The following is a 20,058-nucleotide window of genomic DNA, read 5'->3' on the forward strand; positions in this document are numbered from 1 at the left end:
TGGTTCATGCAGCATTACATGAACATCCGATTATTACACTATGGTTGGTCCGAACAACGAAAGCAATTGTTACCATGGACCTTTGGGGTCTCCCCTTTTTCCTCATTGTAAGCTTGCGAGCAGGGCCCTTATTCCTCTTGGTATCTGTTTTGATCTGTGTTTATTGTTATGCTGCAATGTCTATTGTCTGTAAAAGTCCCCTCTAAAATGTAAAGTGCTGCGGAATATGTTGGTGCTATAGAAATAAAATTATTGTTATTATTATTACCGTATTATTAATCTTATTTAGCCAGTTTCGCACCTCTTCTTGGGTTAGATTGCTGACCCTTAATATAGGGGTTTCTTTGTCTCTCGGCATTTCACCTAGCATTTTATTTTCCACCATGAATACCGTGGAGAAGAAGGTGTTTAATATGTTAGCTTTTTCCTTCTCATCTACAACCATTCTTTCCTTACAATTTTTTTAAGGGGCCTACACTTTCACTTTTGATTCTTTTACTATTGATATAGTTGAAGAACAGTTTGGGATTAGTTTTACTCTCCTTAGCAATGTGCTTCTCTGTTTCCTTTTTGGCAGCTTTAAGTAGTTTTTTAGATAAAGTATTTTTCTCCCTATAGTTTTTTAGAGCTTCAATGGTGACATCCTGCTTTCATAGTTTAAATGCTTTCTTTTTTACTGTTAATTGCCCCTCTTACTTCTTTGTTAAGCCATATTAGGTTTTTCCTATTTCTTGTCCTTTTATTCCCACAACCGCTTTCAGTGCCTATTTAGGATGTTCTTAAACATTTCCCATTTATTATCTGTATTCTTATTTCTGAGGACATTGTCCCAGTCAACCAAATTAAGGGCATCTCTAAGCTGGTCAAACTTTGCCTTCCTAAAGTTCAGTGTTTTTGTGACTCCCTGACAAACCCCCTTAACGAAAGACAAGTGAAACTGTACAATATTGTGGTCGCTATTTCCTAGATGCCCGACGACCTGCAGATTTGTTATTCTGATACGTCTACTAGATAGTATTAGGTCTAAAAGTGCTGCTCGTCGTGTTGGATTCTGCACCAATTGTGAAAGATAATTTTTCTTGGTTATTAGCAGAAACCTGTTGCCTTTATGGGTTTCGCAGGTCTGTTTCCCAGTTAATATCCGGGTAGTTAAAGTCCCCCATAACTAGGACCTCATTATGGGTTGCAGCTTCATCTATCTGCCTTAGTAGTAGACTTTCCATGATTTCTGTTATATTTGGGGGTTTGTAACAGACCTCAATGAGAATTTTGTTACTATTTTTGCCTCCATGTATTTCGACCCATATGAACTTGACATCCTCATTCCCTTCGATAATATCCTCCCTTATGATCCTCCCTAGGATCCTCCCTAGGATCAAGCAGCCTCAGCATGGCTAAGTATCACAGCTATTAATTCCTTAATCTCTGTAGGGATAGCAAGTGATATCCGCATGGGCTGTAATTATCGTGTGTGTGGTTTTTAGGTAACGTGGGTGGGAAATATAGTTAAGTTGTGGGTTTAATTGTATATTAGTATTGTGTGTTTTTATTGGATACTGTATTAGTGTGGTAATTTAACAGTAAAATAACTGTATACTCGTACGTAATAAATATCCTTTATTGATACACGGTTTTGTCTGTTAGTTGCGGCCGTTCATATACTGTATTATATTGCAAAGGAACCTGAGTATGAAACAGGTGAGGTATTAGACGGATATTGATTATTGATAGTCAACCCTGGCATTAAGAATTAATACATGGAATATACCCCCTGTAACACCAAGGCTTTGAAACATTTCAGCGTGTTCTCCACAATGGACTTCAATTTTGAATCTTTATTGTTACCTAGATATTTCTTCATGACTTCTTTAAAAAAAATCCCAAGCCCTTTTCTCAACAGATTTAATTTTTGTTTCGAACATGTCATCCTTCATGAGTTTTCAAATATCAGGACCCACAAAAAATGCCTTCTTTCCGTCTATCCTCCTTTCAGTAGAGCTTCCACAAACTGCTTCGTCAGTCCAAGCTTACTGTGGAGTGGTGGAAGGAGAACTTTAGTGAGACAAACTACACTTTCCGCAACTATGTTCTTGAGTCCAGGTTGCAAAGATGTTCTCGTTTGTCAACTTTTTTTGGCTCCAGTGACGAGTCCTATCTCAGCTATCCCATTCACACAAAAAGCTTGGGTACTTTGTGTATTTTCCTTGCTGCCCAAGGAGCAAAGATAGAACTTTCAGATCACCACATATTGACCATCCTAAATTCTCTAAGTTAAGTTTCTTGAGAATAAAGTCTAAATTCTCATAGCTTTCCTTCAAGTGCACAGAATGCCCCACAGACACTAAATCATACTTGCTGCTATTGTGTAGTAGCACAGCTTTCAGACTTTTTTGGATAAATCAATAAAAAGTCTCCACTCACTCATATTGTACTTAATGTTACATTTTTGCATTAACCCAGCAACGTCACCATGAAAAACAGGTACCAGGAGCTAGCAGGTTCTTTTCCTTAGTCTAGAGCCTAAATGTTCTGCAGAACGTTTTGGAAGGTCCAAGTCCCTGACTAAATAGCTGCGCCTCGTTAGGACTAGTGTGAAAGTCTTCTTCAGAAGCCTGCTATTCATGTTCTGATTCTTTTGAATCAGGTGTATCTTCAAGTTTCTCCGCAGGTGAAGGGACAGGTATTCCTGGACCATAAGGCACAGGGCGAATCACAGTGATGGGAGGTCCAGGTATATAATTTCCTTATTATTTTTAGGGTTGAATCCCTCCATGTTGCATGTACAAATGTAACCGTCATCACTATGATTTTGCGGTTCCCTCCAGATCATAGGTGCGCCAAAAGGAAAGCTTGATCTTCCCTATATAGAGCACTGTTGTAGTTCTTCTACACAATCAGAACATGCTATACGGGGAGCCCACATAATACACTTTTCTAATGAAGTCCGTAGTGTTTCTTCATTGTTTCTTCACTACAAAACGACCGCAACTGTAGCAACAGTTGTCAAGTAAATTACGACACGCCTTGTAGCCATTTCAATCACATTGTGTGACAAAGAAGCTTAATCCACCACAACCACTAAATACTGAAAGGAATCATGGTAAGCACACCATCACACTCATGAATTCTGTCTAAAAGAAAATCTGACTTTGCTTTCCCATAGCAACCAATCACAGTGCAGCTTTCAGTTCATATACTGCTGAGGTAAAATGAAAGCCGTGCTCTGATTGGTTGCTACGGACACAACCACACTGTTATGAACTGTGACAAAAAAAAAAATCAGTCTTTACTGCCTATAACACACAATCACAGAGCAGCTTTCATTTCTTATACTGCTGAGGTAAAATGAAAGATATGCTGTGAATGGATGCTATGAACACCACCACACTCTTTGGAAGCTGGGTTAAGAAAATCATCTCTGCCCACAGCAGCCAATCGCAGCACAGAGTCCAATAATTTCTAAACAATCGGTACATGGGAGTGTGGATCTCTCAGATCAGGTCCTCCAACCATACAGTGCCATGCGAAAAGCCAAAGTATGGTACAAAAAATTGACCTTGCACATTGTACAGATGGCAATGTACAATGCTTCTGTGCTGTTCCGATCTGCAGGGACCTTCCTTCAGTTTCAGGAGGTAGTCATCAAGGCCCTAATGTTTGGCACTTGGGGAGGTGAGGGTCCCAGTACTTCTGAATCTGATAGTGCCTTCAGTGTGAATGTACAATTTTCATAGTCATGAAAATACAGAAAAATCTTTAAATGAGAAGGTGTGTCCAAAGTTTTGGTCTGTACTGTATATATCCTGAAATACCAAGGAAATGTGACATCTTTAATTTTGGACTTTTAGAGATCAGCTTGCCTAACTGTTCACAATAACAGTAATTTTGACCATCGGTGCCCAAACTTTTACATGCCACTGTATGCTGAGCTTTCCAGGCTTGCTTGACTCCAGACAGTTCTGTTAATTTGCCCACAAACGTCACAGCCCATGCCGGGATATATGACATCACGGTGTACGTCACTAACTTATTGGGCGATGGGGCAAAACTCTCCAGGACCTAGCAAACCTGAAAGGCTCAGCCTAGCTATTGAGGCCTGGGAATTTCAATGCTGCCTATGGTGATCCGAAGAGGTGGTGAGGACTGGACTGGTGTTGGTGAGGAGTGGAGGGGTCAGAGACGTGAGTATACATTTTTTTATATATTTATATTCTAATGGCCTTTTACAGTTCAGGAAAATGGCGTCCATGAGTCACCATTTTGCTGAATCCGTATGTAAGCGAATTAGAAAAAAAAATCCTGCATGTTGGCTAGTGTGTATTTTTGTAAAATTTGTGTAGAATTCAATTCCACTCTATTTTATCCAGTCATCTCTACTTTCTGTGAAATCGGTGAAATGGTAAATAGTGATGGAGGAACATGAACAGTAAAGTTTGGGGTCCGTACAGAACACCTACTGTTTGGGCACCGCATCCCGAATATGAACATCATCTGTGACATGGTCTCCCGGTACTTACCTACACGCAACCTTCGATCCTCACAAGACCTCCTTCTCTACTCCCCTCTTATCTCTTCTTCCCACAACCACATCCAAGACTTCTCCCGTGCTTCCCCTATACTCTGGAACTCTCTATCCCAACACATCAGACTCTCGCCTACCACAGAAACCGTCAAAAAGAACCTGAAGACCCACCTCTTCCGACAAGCCTACAGCCTGCAGTGATCCTCAACCTACTGAACCGCCACACAACCATCTCTATCCTCTCCTAGTGTATCATCACCTATCCCCTGTAGACTGTGAGCCCTCGCGGGCAGGGTCCTCCCTCCTTCTGTACCTGTTAGTGCTTTGTTTTTGCTCATGTTTATTGCATTTGTCTATACTTGCCCCCTTTTCACATGTAAAGCGCCATGGAATAAATGGCGCTATAACAAATGTATAATAATAATGTACATAACATTGATTTTCTGCAAAATCTGTGTCATGCTATCCATGATGTGTTCATGATGTTATTCAGCACAGAGCCTTTGCTGCAAAGCTACTGTTATTCCAGTCTGCTCACTCCATCTGTCTCTGCTTGCATTTCTGAGCATTATCCCCAGCATGGAGCATAAACATAGCCTAAACATTTCATGTAACATACGGCAATCTGACACTATAATCTAAGTCTTATGTGGTATGAGGATTTTTTGGGTGTTTGAGTGGCTACTGTTACGCTAAAAGTAACAAAAACTATATACTCTGTCACACAGAAGCATCGTATACATCCATTCTTTTAATTATTTTTTTCCCTAACATTTTTTGCAATTTTATGGCATATAGCTTCCTTTATTTCTTTTGATTCACAGAAGCACCGTATGATGGCACATGGAGTTTCTGCGGGTCCTTGCTACCATAAAGTGTAGCAAAAGTCTACAAATGTTTCATATTTTATTTATTTTGTTGCATATAAACCAAGTATCATAACCCAGAATGGAGTAATGAGTCCCAAAAGCACTAGCACAAAGCAGAAACCAATAATAATAAAGTGCAGGGCAGGAATAATAATAAGCAATACAACGTATAACTTTTATTGCAAAATTAGTTTAAAAGACACACAATGATTAATATTCCAAGTCCAACACAATAGACACAAATTACAAGTGTTGGTGGGTGAGACAAAAAGAAAAACACCCCTCAAAATGTAAAGAGATGGTAATGAGGCATACTATAGGAAAATATATAATTACATATACCCAGGCAAGATGGAGTAGCAAACAAAAATGTATAACATATAGATAATATGAGGACAATCAAAGTAAAAGTATAATAGTATACATAAGCCCAGGAAAGAAGACTCACCCCCCAAGCGCACCCGACGCGCGTTTCACAAATGCTTGTCGCTTGTGTCTATTGTGGTGGAATATTCATCATTTTGACTCTTTTAAACTAATTTTGTAATAAAAGTTATCCATTTTGTTTCTTATCATTTCTTCTGTCCTGCACCCGTGAAATGTTCCCTGTATCATTGGCTGCAAAACAACCCCAAAACATGATTGATCCACCCCCATGCTTTATGGTTGGCAAGATGTTCTTTTACTGAAACTCTGTGCACCTTTTTCTTCACACATACCTTTGATCATTGTGGCCAAAGACTTCTATTTAACCTCATCGGTCCACAGGACTCGTTTCCAAAATGAAGGCCTCTCTAAACAGTAGACCAATGTACCACAACTCCAGAGTCTGCTAAATCTTTCTGAAGGTCTTTTGCAGTCAAGCAGGGTCCTGATTTGCCTCTCTAGCAATCCTACGAGCAATCTCACTGAAATTTTCCTTGGTCTTCCAGACTTTATCTTGACCTTCACTGTTCCTGCTAGCTGACATTTTTTAATTACATTTCGAACTGTGGAAACCACTTTGCTATTTTTTTTTCTCCTGCTTTGTGGGCCTCCACCATTTTTATTTTCAGAGTCATAGGCAGCTGCTTAGAAGTACCCATGGCTGCTGTATTTTTGGCACAAGGTTAGAGGATGCTGTTTTTTTTTTTAAAAAAGCTGGGAAATTTTCATCACCTCGCCTTTCCTAATGATAATAGCGAACAAGCCATAACCCAAACAGGCTAATGAACATCTGAAACCTTGGTCAAAGTTAACTGAGCACACAAATCTCCAAGAGTGGCCAAACTTTTGCATCGGCCCATTTTCATTTTTAGAATTTTTACAAAGTAAAAGATGAATATATATAAAAAATATTTTTTTCGCCTAAAATACAAAGGAAATGTGTTATCTTTAACTTTAGGCCTTTTAAAGATCATGTCACCTTCAATTTGCTTAAAGGGAACCTGTCACCAGGTTTGTATCATATGAGATAAGAACTCTCATGTACAGCAATCTAATATGCTGTATATATGCCCACAATCCGGCCTCCAGCAAAAGAAAAACACCTTTTATTATACTCACCTGCAGGACAGTCGGGTTTGTTTGGTGTCACTGGTCTTGGCCCGGCGCCTCCCTTCTTCTTTCGATGCATCCTACGTCATCCACATAGTGTTCCTCGGCATATCACTCCTGCGCAGGCATACTTCTCTGCCCTGACCAGGACAGAACAATGTACTGCAGTGCGCATGCGCCGTGAAAGTTCAAAGAACCCCAGCGCATGTGCACTGCAGTACTTTACTCTGGCCTGGTCAAGGCAAAGAAGTACGTCTGCGTAAGAGCACAATGCCGGGGAATGTTGTGGATGCGTCATCCACACAAAGCACAAAAGGAGGAAGGCATCGAAAGAAGAAGAGGGGTGCCGGACCAAAACCAGTGACACCCATCAGACCCATCTGTCTCACAGGTGAGTATAATGAAAAGTGTTTTTCTTTTGTTGTAGGCCGGATTGGGGAAGCACATTACAGCTGTAAGGTCTGAAAAGTGGTGTCCATTTCTCATATGGGACAAACCTGGTGACAGGTTCCTTTTAACTGTTCACAATAACAGTAATTTTGACTAGGGGTGTCCAAACTTGTACATGCCATTGTACTCCTTAGATGAATATACTCTATAAAATCGGAAGTTTATAGTATAAAGTTAAGTTTAGATTTTTTATCTAAATATTACAAACATAAAACTAAACAAATAATAAAAATACCAATACCATAGAAAACGATATTTTCAGATAATACATTGGAAATTAATACTTAAATCAAACATTTTCTGTGTAGAAAGTATAGTGTAGAGTATATCTAAAAAAAAAAATCCAGTTTTCTTTTCTATCAGCAATTTTTGGTCTTTTTTGGATATAGAAGTAGAAAAAAGAAAACTGCTGGTATCATGTATAGATTCTCAGTGTCTTTATGGAGATCATTCTGAATTATTCTGCTGCACAGGGAGAGGGAATATCTGCACAGTAGCTCAATAATAGAGCTCCATGCTGTTAGTAACTAGCGAGTAAAAAACTCATACGATCTGTTTGAAGCCCGATCTTTTAAAACTCCATGAAAATAGAATTAAATTGAAATTTTTGTTCCCCGGGTTTACGGTTTCACTCCTTTAAATTTCACTTTGAACAATTTTACCTGGATTTCAATCAAAGTAAATTCTGTTTAAAGGGAACATGTCATCAAAAAACGATCCCTTGTTTAAATCAGGTTTTTATATTAATTTTTTTTTATATTTGCTTTTTTGTTATATTACAATTCAAAAAAAGTCTAAAATCTTGCATTTTTCACACTAATCCCTGTGCCTGAATTTAGACTCCTGGCAACACCGTGAAACATGTGTCTGCAAATTGAGATTCTGGTTTGGCTTTATCCTAAGTTATATGGCAAGGCTCGTTAGAGGGTCTATATTGACTTTTTGGATTGCTGCTTCCAATAGGTGGCATTAGAGGTAAAGGGGTTGTCCAGTCCAAATTGATTAGTCTGCAGTCACTCTGTGTGACTGCAGACATATGAATCCCCCCAGTGCACGCATTGTGCGCTGTGGGGATTCATAGAATTTTGTGCCGGGACCGAATGGTACAGTATGCATGCATTGTACATTCTCGTGGCCAAGGCCCGTCTAGTGGGCATGGCCTTGCTCCATAACTTGTATTGAGCAAGATCGCACCCCGTCTTGTGATTTGTGGTCAACTTGAGGGCGTGGCCTTCCCTGTACTCGTGTGTCGAAGCGAAGTCACTTCCACTGGCTAGGAGTGTGTAACCTGGCGAATCCCCGCAGCGCACAGTGCATGCGCTGGGGGGATTCATACAATACAGACCAAAAGTTTGGACACCTTCTCATTTAAAGATTTTTCTATATTTTCATGACTATGAAAATTGTAAATTCACACTGAAGGCATCAAAACTATGAATTAACACATGTGGAATTATATACTTAACAAAAAAGTGTGAAACAACTGAAAATATGTCTTATATTCTAGGTTCTTCAAAGTAGCCACCTTTTGCTTTGATGACTGCTTTGCACATTCTTGGCATTCTCTTGATGAGATTCAAGAGGTAGTCACCGGGAATGGTCTTCCAACAATCTTGAAGGAGTTCCCAGAGATGCTTAGCACTTGTTGGCCCTTTTGCCTTCACTCTGCGGTCCAGCTCACCCCAAACCATCTTGATTGGGTTCAGGTCTGGTGACTGTGGAGGCCAGGTCATCTGGCGTAGCACCCGATCACTCTCCTTCTTGGTCAAATAGCCCTTACACAGCCTGGAGGTGTGTTTGGGGTCATTGTTCTGTTGAAAAATAAATGATGGTCCAACTAAACGCAAACCGGATGGAATAGCATGCCGCTGCAAGATGCTGAGATAGCCATGCTGGTTCAGTATGCCTTCAATTTTGAACAAATCCCCAACAGTTTCACCAGCAAAGCACCCCCACACCATCACACCTCCTCCTCCTCCATGCTTCATGGTGGGAACCAGGCATGTAGAGTACATCCGTTCACTTTTTCTGCATTGCACAAAGACAAGGTGGTTGGAACCAAAGATCTCAAATTTGGACTCATCAGACCAAAGCACAGATTTCCACTGGTCTAATGTCCATTTCTTGTGTTCTTTAGCCCAAACAAGTCTCTTCTGCTGTTGCCTGTCTTTAGCAGTGGTTTCCTAGCAGCTATTTTACCATGAAGGCCTACTGCACAAAGTCTCCTCTTAACAGTTGTTGTAGAGATGTGTCTGCTGCTAGAACTCTGTGTGGCATTGACTTGGTCTCTAATCTGAGCTGCTGTTAACCTACGATTTCTGAGGCTGGTAACTCGGATAAACTTATCCTCAGAAGCAGAGGTGACTCTTGGTCTTCCATTTCTGGGGCGGTCCTCATGTGAGCCAATTTCTTTGTAGCGCTTGATGGTTTTTGCAACTGAACTTGGGGACACAATCAAAGTTTTCCCAATTGTTTTTGACTGACTGACCTTCATTTCTTAAAGTAATGATGGCCACTCGTTTTTCTTAACTTAGCTGCTTTTGTCTTGCCATAATACAAATTCTAACAGTCTATTCAGTAGGATTATCAGCTGTGTATCCAGCAGACTTCTGCTTAACACATCTGATGGTCCCAACCCCATTTATAAGGCAAGAAATCCCACTTATTAAACCTAACAGGGCACACCTGTGAAGTGAAAACCATTTCCAGTGACTACCTCTTGAAGCTCATCAAGAGAATGCTAAGAGAGTGCAAAGCAGTCATAAAGCAAAAGGTGGCTACTTTGAAGAACCTGGAATATAAAACATATTTTCAGTTGTTTCACACTTTTTGTTAAGTATATAATTTACATGTGTTAATTCATAGTTTTGATGCCTTCAGTGTGAATTTACAATTTTCATAGTCATGAAAATAAAAATCTTTAAATGAGAAGGTGTGTCCAAATTTTTGGTCTGTACTGTAAGTCTCCAGTCACACAGAGTGATTGCAGACTTATCATGCAGACTTATCAATTTGGACCAGACAACCATTTTAAAGTCCTGTTCCTCCTTAAAAGGCAATTTCCCAGAGGAGCATTGAATGGCCTATAAGTCTCCTTACAACATGTCACTCTCCCCAGGGAGAGACAATAACCCTTAAACCCCAGTCAGAGGCCTCTCATACAGCCAAATCATATATCTTGCTTTGCGTTGAGGAGGGTCAAATACCCTGAAACACATGTCTGCAAATTGAGACTCTGGTATGTCTTTTATCCTAAGTCATGTGACAAGACTTGCAAAAGAATCGATATTTAATTTTGCAAAGAAATATTGCATGGCCTATAAGTCTTCTTACACTTCCATGTCACTTTCCATAAGGAGAAACATTACCCTGTAGACCCTATTCTTCACTGAAATGTACTGACTCAGACCCTGTTTGTTTGTCTAGAAGTCTAAACTGAGCTTGCTCTAATCCTGTGAAGGGTGTGGAAGGAGGTGAGCCGTGAATAGCAGATCCTATTGTGAATTGCGCATCCTGAGTTATCTACTGTATTTACAGGTGTTATCTGTCATTATATTCCTGTCGCTAATGATGAGACTGTTGAAAAGTCTTCTGTACAAAAACAGGAAGTGTGAATCTATAAATTAGGCCTTTATTTTTAAATAAGCAAAAAGTTTTAAAATTTATTTAACATAAAAACCTACTTTAAAGGGAAGATGTCATGTAGAATAATGCTATTAGCCTGCAGATGTAGGGTTAATCTGCAGGTTAATAGCGTTCTGACACTGTGCGGTGGTGAGAGCCCTGCTAACAGGAGGAAATGAACATTACTCCCCACCGGCAGCATTCCAGTTTCATTCATAGGGGCAGCGCCTGAATGGTTTCAGTGACCGCTCTATGTATAGAGAGCGTTGGCTATAACCACACCCCTGGCACTGACTGACAGCGGTTCTAATAGAAAGCCAGCTGACAGTCACTGTCTGGGGCGCGATTTCATCTGCTGCTCTCTACTGTATACACTGAGCGGTGGCTGAATCGTGAAGGCACCATCCATATAACTGTAAATCCGAATGCTGCCGGGTGGAATAAAGTTAATTTCCTCCTGGCAGCGGGGCTCTCAGCACCGGTGGCCGAATGGTGTATCTGTAGGTTAATAGCCTTATTCTACTGTACATGGCAGGTTCCTTTTAAACGATAGGTAATTTCTGATTACACATTACCTTTAGAGCTCGGACACTTGCTCCAAAATACATGATGTGAAGAATACATAAGAAAAGTGTTACAATCACTATTTATAGAAGTAATGGGGAAAACTTACTAAAACTGTCTTAAAATTAGTGTATAATTAGACTAAATACAATTGATCCCAATGGATCAGGCTGGATCATATATTTGACACATTTTTAAATCCATTGAAAAAATCTAAATACACCCCCATTTCTTATGGCTCCCAATGTTTAGGTTTGCCGAGCAGTATTTAATTTATTGTGGGATTTCTCTGCATAGTCGACTACGCTTTTCTATAGAACAAAATGACAAAGGGAATGAGGGCAGTTTATGGCATTGGCTTCCATCAGGTGAACGGGACTTTAATGGATATATTTTACATGTACTACACATAGATCCTTACACTTATAAAGACAAATAAAGTTTTGCTTGAAGAGTGTACAAAGATTTTATGACTGACATTAGAAACAACAAGCATTTCTAACGATCATGCCTTTGTCTATGGAAGTTTCTGCCTAATGGAAATGTGTTTATTGAATATGCCTAACGATATCTGCCCATATTATTTCTTCACTTACTTTGTAGCACATACTGTAAATTATAATAATTATATTTACACCTATAATATTTTAATGAATATTTTAGAAAAAAAATAATTCCACAAATATTGGATTGTTACTTGGAAAGGAAAATATTCTCCCCCTCTGTGTCCCACTTTACACAGCTAGTGGTTTAATAATATTAAAGTGAAAAAAAAAGAAAATAGCAATGGTGATGTATAGTATTTCATTTCTGTGAAACAAAACTTCTCAAAATTCATACAAAATTGAAAACCTTCAAGAAGAAAAATGGAGCTCGGTAAATAGATTTTCCAATTAAACAAATGGGCTGATGATGGCCCCTTTATCCTGCACTTCATAAGAGTGTGCATGTTCCTGGGACTGTAGCTGAGCCCATAAAAGTCAATGGGACTCCATTAGGTTGACCTGCAGTACTTTGTGGACATTGCAATACTGGGTACGGTAATGAAGTTCTATAGATTAATGGGGATTCCAGGGAGTTTGACATCAACTGATCATGCAAATGCTGAGAAAATATATTTTTCATGTCACACTCACAATCTAGGTTTCTATATTAAAAAAAAGTTTAAATATAGAAAAATTAAACATATTTTCCAGATTTCCATTCAATTGTGTCAAGTGCCTACGAGCTTCTCTTCCTAATACTCTTAATGTTCAGTGAAAAATGGAAAGAAGCAGGAAGAAAGGCATGTTGTTATGTGATCATAAAATTGAAAGTCACATATTAGTGAAGTGGCCATGTGATGACTACTGGAACCAGCAAGTAGAGCTGAATCCTGACACTGAGTATATTATATACTGCTAGGATTGGCTACAGGGCTCCATTTTATAATTAAAGGGTGTGACTAGGTTTGAGATGAAGGTCTTCAGTCACTCTATGTGACTGCTGGCTTCTGAATTCTCACATCGCATGCACTGCACACTTTTAGGATTCTCCCTTGTACAAGTGTACAATCTGTAAACTTCTGGCAACATTCCAATTAGACGTGTCCGGCCTTGTTCAATTCACTTTCATAGAGTGAGGCCACCCATGTCTACTGTAGTTGGCACGTGACCTAATGTTTGCATGGCATGAGATAATCCTGACAGTGTGCAGTGCGCACTGTGAGAATTCAGAAGTCACATAGAATGACTGCAGACTCATCACAAACTTGGACAACCTCCTATAATGCTCCCAACATAAATAAAAATATGAGAATTAGTCAGTATCACAAAAAAAATACATCCAGGTACCTGATAGAAGACGTTATGTCTGGAGTCCTTCTATTTCTTTTCTTCTTCATCTTGTCCAGACGCCATGATGACTTTTCTCATCCACGACTCATCTCTGGAGACTTCCATCTTCTCCAGTCTTCTGCAGCACATCCCCCCACACGATACCCTTAAAGATAGCAGTGTCATTATAATGCTCCTGGATGGTACATGCTCTTTACAATTTTGCACCATCTTGGGTATTTTGCAGGGACTGTTCTATGTATTATGTGCCTGTGTTTTGGTGCAGTAAAGTATTGCCACGCCGTTTTACCCTCACCCTGTGTTGTCTGAGTAGTATTATGCCCATGGTAATGGTAGAGTGGGCGTTCGGTGGGATGAGCCCTGGCCTATGCGGTTTCATGGGAATGGACTAGAGCACCTGCTGATCCCCATGTCTCCACATTTTGGTGCCAGCAGTGGTATGCTACTCAGCCCGGCAGATCCGAGGGAGCTGCAGGGGACAGATTTTCTCAGACACTGTCAGCAGACCTGATCACGCTGCTAACACCGGTTTGACCCAGTGGTCAGAGCTTCATTTATACTCACATCTGAAAGACAAGAGTACAATTGTTCAATGGGAGCCAGTGCGCTGCGTGTTCTGTGAGTCAGCTATCAGCTTGACAGCCAGCTCAAAAAACATTAGTCTCCCAGTCCGAGGGGTGGCAAAATGCAGCCAATGGGGAAAACACTTTGGACCACTGCGCCCGATGCACATGCCACCGCTGTCCCCCCCCCCAGATTCGCCTCCAACTTAATTTATGGACATCTATGGTTTGATTTCTTTGCCTGTGTGGATTGGATGGGGTGTTAACGACATCTGGTGAGAACTTCATGTCAATAGCACCTTTAGAAATATATTTATTTAGAAAATTAGTGACATGTTCAATACTAATTTCACCTGCTATATCTTATTAGAGATATCTTCTGTCATGTTGAGCATGGTACCTGGTGTTCAGGCAGGATGTTACAGAGCAGGAGGAACTGACCAGATTTATGTTGGAAAATTTTCAGTAAAACTTGCTTTTTATTCATTTAAATTCCTGATATTTCACAGCATATGAGACAAGTGGGTGATATTACTCTGTGACTGACAGTCTTCCCTATGTAAGAAGATGAACCGGACCAGGGTACTACTCTTGCGCCGGTTCCGGAATTGTCGGGACTGTCACCATTGTTGCACGGGGGAGAGCATTCTTGCCTGGACCGACCTTTACACTTGTCAGCAGGGGGCGGGTCAGAGATAAAAAGGGCTACAAGTGGGAGAAAGGCAGGAGTTCTGGCAGGAAGACAGAGCGCGCAGCAGGGTGACGTGCAAGCCTTTATAGCGGGGCATCTTGTAAGCGTAGGCCCACCTAGCGCAATCCCTGTAATTGTGTCCACTGCTTGCGGACATCAGACAGCTACTCTCCCGACGTACCCCCGCGCCGGGAGGTTACTCACACGTGGGACCTGTGACTGCTGTGTCCGTGCGGCCTAGCCTTGTACCGGTGACTGAGTCAGGACATACTGACCCCTTCCCCGCTTGCACTGTGGAGCAGAGCCACACTCAGGTGGTACCGTATAAAGAACTGAGACCAGTACGAGGAAACCGCGGGTGCGGGAACCCGCCTAGTGTAGCAAAGTCTCTCTATCTGCATCGAGGGACCGGACCTCCATCTATCAAAAACAACCCTGAGACATCATGTGCCGCTGTTGTCGGTACCATCGTTGGAAACCGAGACGCTGGAATCAAGAAACCGACAGACTAATAAGTTGTACTCTTCTTTCCCCTTTCTGAGCATTTGCCTAACACCTGTTTACCCCGTTCTCCCCTCCAGTACCCATATCGTTATATCCTTTGCCTCCCATACCCATTTTCTCCCTGTTAACTCTTGATCTGCTTCCTGTCCGTGATGACATCCCGATCTCTGCAAGTCTACACCTACACGACTGCATGCAGACGAATAGCCGTCAATCACCAGTAGGACCACCCACTGGACGCAATGGCTTTCAAACGCCAGGGATTTCAATGAATAAAATACATGTAATACTGATATAACAAACCGATATATAATTCTGCTCAGCTTCTTCTCTATACCGAGTAGTCCACAGATCAGACTGCACGTACAAAGTGAAATATTCCTTTTAAATGATTACTAAACCTCTTGTTAAACTGATGATCACACAGAGATGAGTGGGCTACCTAGCACTGCTCGTCTCTTTCTTTTGAAAATGAAAATTCTCTGCAGCTGTGCACCTAGGACATACCGGCATTGTTGAAGTCTATGCCTGCAGTAAGTTTTTGGGATTTCTGGAATATACTCTCTTCTGTGAGTGTTCTAGGTGTGATCACTTGTCATGGAAGATGAGAATCATGTCTCATCATTATGTTTTCATCCATAAATCTGAAACATCACAACAACACCAGTATCACTGTGTTTTGCCATAGGGTTCACAGTGTCTCTAATCAGATGTCTTCCAACGTACTATTTCTGTAATGATTAACACCTCCAGTAACGACACTTGTAGTTGTGATCCGGAGCTGTGTGAATCACAGGCTACATCTGGAGAGCAGAAAATAAGAAGCAACAGCATTAGAACTAGTCATGTTATTGCGCTTATGCTGCACATCAGGCTGCACAGAGATTTGGCTGTCTTTCATTGGCATTGGGCACGTTACATACACCAGAAGAGATGTACATGCATTAATCACTTCTTTTTTCTGTGAGGTCTGTTGGAATTTGCAGAAATCTGTAAAAATAATGAGATCAAGTCCTAAATATTTATAACATATAACTTTTTGCTATGTACAGTATGAATAAAAACTATAGACAGCTACAAAGAGGAATGAGGTATGCAGATGGAGCTTGATGTACCAAATTATACCCAGATCTATAGTACTGTTATTATACCCAGGGATGGACATATTGCCAGTGCAGCCGGTGCATCTGTGCCGTGGCCCACAGCTGGAGAGGGGGCCCTTGCAGGGCAGTTAAAGGGAACCTGTCAACAGGATTGTGCTGAATAACCTACAGACAGTGTCAGGTTGGCGCCGTTTTTCTGATTAAAATGATACCTAGGTTGATGAAATCTGTCTTGTGGTTGTTGTTTAATCTTTATTTTCAGTTAATGAAATTCTCGTGCTCTGGGGCGGCCTGTGGGTGGTGCTGTGGGCGGGGCTGTGGGTGGGGCTTTATGTGGTGCTCTGCTTACATTTTCATTTGTATGGCTTATGACAAGTCACTGATCTATCAGTGACCTGCCACCTATCTTACATACTGTATATGTTATGGTTTGAAAAAAAAAATCACATTCATCAGGCAGGTGTCGGCAGCGGCACCTGCACTGTAGCATGATTGGATCTATAATATCCATATTTTTATTTTACTTAGTCATATCAATTTCTTTAGAAAAAAAATGTCTTCCTTAAAACAGCACCGGCCGGGCCTGCACACTAGTATAATTCAAAACGCGATAAATGCTACTGCGCAGGCATCACCGCCATTTTGCTAGTGGAAAAAAGTGTCTCCACCAAGGTGGTGGGATCGTCGATAGATACTACTACGCAGGCACGATGTTGTGGTTTTTTGCTTGTGGGGTGGTGCGGTCTAGAGTCATGGGGACTTGCAGCATGGGTACTGTGAGGCACCAGGCTGTTCGCCCTGCTGGTGCATTGTCACAGTGATGGTGGTTAACGCACGCGGCCGCTCCTATAAGGCAATAGCTTAGGACCCACTGAGAGGTTTGCCGTGATGTGACAGTGGACTTCATACAGTCTGATCAGAATGTTATACTAAGAACCTCATGTACAATAATGTATATTTTTGCCCAGTGGCATTACATCAACCTATTATTTTGAGGATGTGAGGTCCATGTTCTTTTAACAGCGTATTCTATAGGTGCTTCTACAACATTAGAATATCATCAAAAAGTTAATTTATTTCTGTTCTTCAATACAAAAAGTGAAACTCATATATTATATAGAGTCATTACAAACAGAGTGATCTATTTCAAGTGTTTATTTTTGTTAATTTTGATGATTATAGTTTAAAGCCAATGAAAACCCAAAAGTCATTATCTCAGTAAATTAGAATAATTAACAAAAAACACCTGCAAAGGCTTTCTAAGCATTTATAAAGGTCCCTTAGTCTGTTTCAGTAGGCTCCACAATCATGGGGAAGACTGCTGACTTGACAGATGTCCAGAAGGCAATCATTGACACACTCCACAAGGAGGGTAAGCCCCAAAAGGTCATTGCTTAAGAATCTGGCTGTTCATAGAGTGCTGTATCCAAGCATATTAATGGAAAGTTGAGTGGAAGGAAAAAGTGGTAGAAAAATGTGCACAAGCAACCAGGATAACCGCAGCCTTGAAAGGATTGTTAAGAAAAGGCCATTCAAAAAATTTGGGGGAGATTCCCAAGGAGTGGACTGCTGCTGGAGTCATTGCTTCAAGAGCCACCACACACAGATGTATTCAGTACATGGGCTACAAGTGTCGTATTCCTTGTGTCAAGCCACTCATGACCAATAGACAACCCCATAAGCATCTTACCTGGGCCAAGGAGAAAAAGAACTGGACAGCTGCTCAGTAGTCCAAGGTGTTGTTTTCAGATGAAAGTAAATGTTGCATTTCATTTGGAAATCAAGGTCCCAGGGTCTGGAGGAAGAGTGGAGAGGCCACAATCCAAGCTGCTTGAGGTCTAGTGTGAAGTTTCCACAATCAAACACAATCACTGTGTTTTATAAAAATCAAAGTCAGCACAGCCGTCTACCAGGAAATTGTAGAGCACTTCATGTTTTCTTCTGCTGACAAGCTTTTTGGAGATGGAAAATGTAATTCTCCAGCAGGACTTGGCACCTGTCCACACTGCCAAAAGTACCAATGCCTGGTTTAAAAACAACAGTATCACTGTGCTTGATTGGCCTGCAAACTTGCCTGACCTTAACCAAATAGAGAATCTATGGGGTATCGTCAACAGGAAGATGAGAGACACCTGACCCAAGAATGCAGATGAGCTGAAGGCTGCTATCAAAGCAACTTGGGCTTCCATAACACCTCAGCAGCGACACAAGCTGATCGCCTCCATGCCACACCACATTGATGCAGTAGTTGATGCAAAAGGAGCCCTGACCAAGTATTGAGTGCATTTACTGAACATACATTTCAGTAGGCCAACATTTTGGATTTTAAAATCATTTTTCTAGCTGGTGTTATAAAGTATTCTAATTTACCAAGATAATGACTAGTATTCTAATTTACTGAGATAATGATTAGGTTTTCATTGGCTGTGCCATAGTCATCAACATTAACAGAATTAAACACTTGAAATAGATCACTCTGTTGGCAATGATTCTATATAATATATGGGTTTAACTTTTTGTATTGAAGAACTGAAATAAATTAACTTTTTGATGATATTCTAATTTTGTGAGAAGCAGCTGTATGTTATTATTATTATGGTGCTTGAACCTCCTAGGTTCAAGCAACATATTGTAATCCGATTTCTTATATTTTATTATAGTGCTTTGGAACAAAGCACTATACTGTTATTCCACCGTGGTAAACTTCTTCTTATTCTTATTATTCAGTCCGCACGTAATGCGGCCCGAACCGCTAAACTCACAGACTCCAGTGAGGTGTCATTTCGAAGCCAGCGTTCCTGAGAGGTGTGCTAAGTATTTTTCGTGCCGATCGGATTTGTAGTTTTTGCGCAATTTGTGTTTGAAAAAAGTCTTTCAATGCGTTTCAATAGGGAAATTGTCCCATACGTTTATAATGGGCTGGTTTCTGAGGCAATTTCTAAAAATAACTGCCACCTGGCTGATTAGCTCATTGATATGCGCAGTCAGACACAGTTACTATGCCAACGCCTATGAAATCTACATCAGCTCACAAGTTTTGTCAGATAATATCAGCTCTTAAAGTGACAGTACAGCACAATTCCAAACCACTATCCTTAGTCTTATGATTATTAGATGGAGGCCCGATTCTAACTCATCGGGTATTCTAGAATATGCATGTCCACGTAGTATATTGCACAGCCACGCAGTATACAGTGCAGAGCCGCGCAGTACACAGCGCAGAGCCGCGCAGTACACAGCGCAGAGCCGCGCACTACACAGCGCAGAGCCGCGCAGTATAAAGCGCAGAGCCGCGCAGTACACAGCGCAGAGCCGCGCAGTACACAGCGCAGAGCCGTGCAGTACACAGCGCAGAGCCGCGCAGTATAAAGCGCAGAGCCGTGCAGTACACAGCGCAGAGCCGCGCAGTACACAGCGCAGAGCCGTGCAGTACACAGCGCAGAGCCGCGCAGTACACAGCGCAGAGCCGCGCAGTACACAGCGCAGAGCCGTGCAGTACACAGCGCAGAGCCGCGCAGTATAAAGCGCAGAGCCGTGCAGTACACAGCGCAGAGCCGCGCAGTACACAGCGCAGAGCCGCGCAGTACACAGCGCAGAGCCGCGCAGTATAAAGCGCAGAGCCGCGCAGTACACAGCGCAGAGCCGCGCAGTACACAGCGCAGAGCCGTGCAGTACACAGCGCAGAGCCGCGCAGTATAAAGCGCAGAGCCGTGCAGTACACAGCGCAGAGCCGCGCAGTACACAGCGCAGAGCCGTGCAGTACACAGCGCAGAGCCGCGCAGTATAAAGCGCAGAGC

At 41.5% G+C, this 20,058-nt stretch overlaps 1 long non-coding RNA gene across 1 annotated transcript in view; it reads right to left on the reverse strand.

Annotated features, from left to right (window-relative positions):
* Window positions 1–13,494, reverse strand: part of LOC143781452 (uncharacterized) — a 48,087-nt gene extending 34,593 nt beyond the window's left edge. Inside the window, exon 1 of the long non-coding RNA XR_013216717.1 lies at window positions 13,398–13,494. This is a non-coding gene — a long non-coding RNA (uncharacterized LOC143781452). The remainder of the gene's footprint in view (window positions 1–13,397) is intronic.
* Window positions 13,495–20,058: the final 6,564 nt, after the last annotated feature.

The sequence above is a fragment of the Ranitomeya variabilis genome, chromosome 6, assembly GCF_051348905.1.
Source record: "Ranitomeya variabilis isolate aRanVar5 chromosome 6, aRanVar5.hap1, whole genome shotgun sequence".
In the NCBI taxonomy this organism is placed as follows: domain Eukaryota; kingdom Metazoa; phylum Chordata; class Amphibia; order Anura; family Dendrobatidae; genus Ranitomeya; species Ranitomeya variabilis.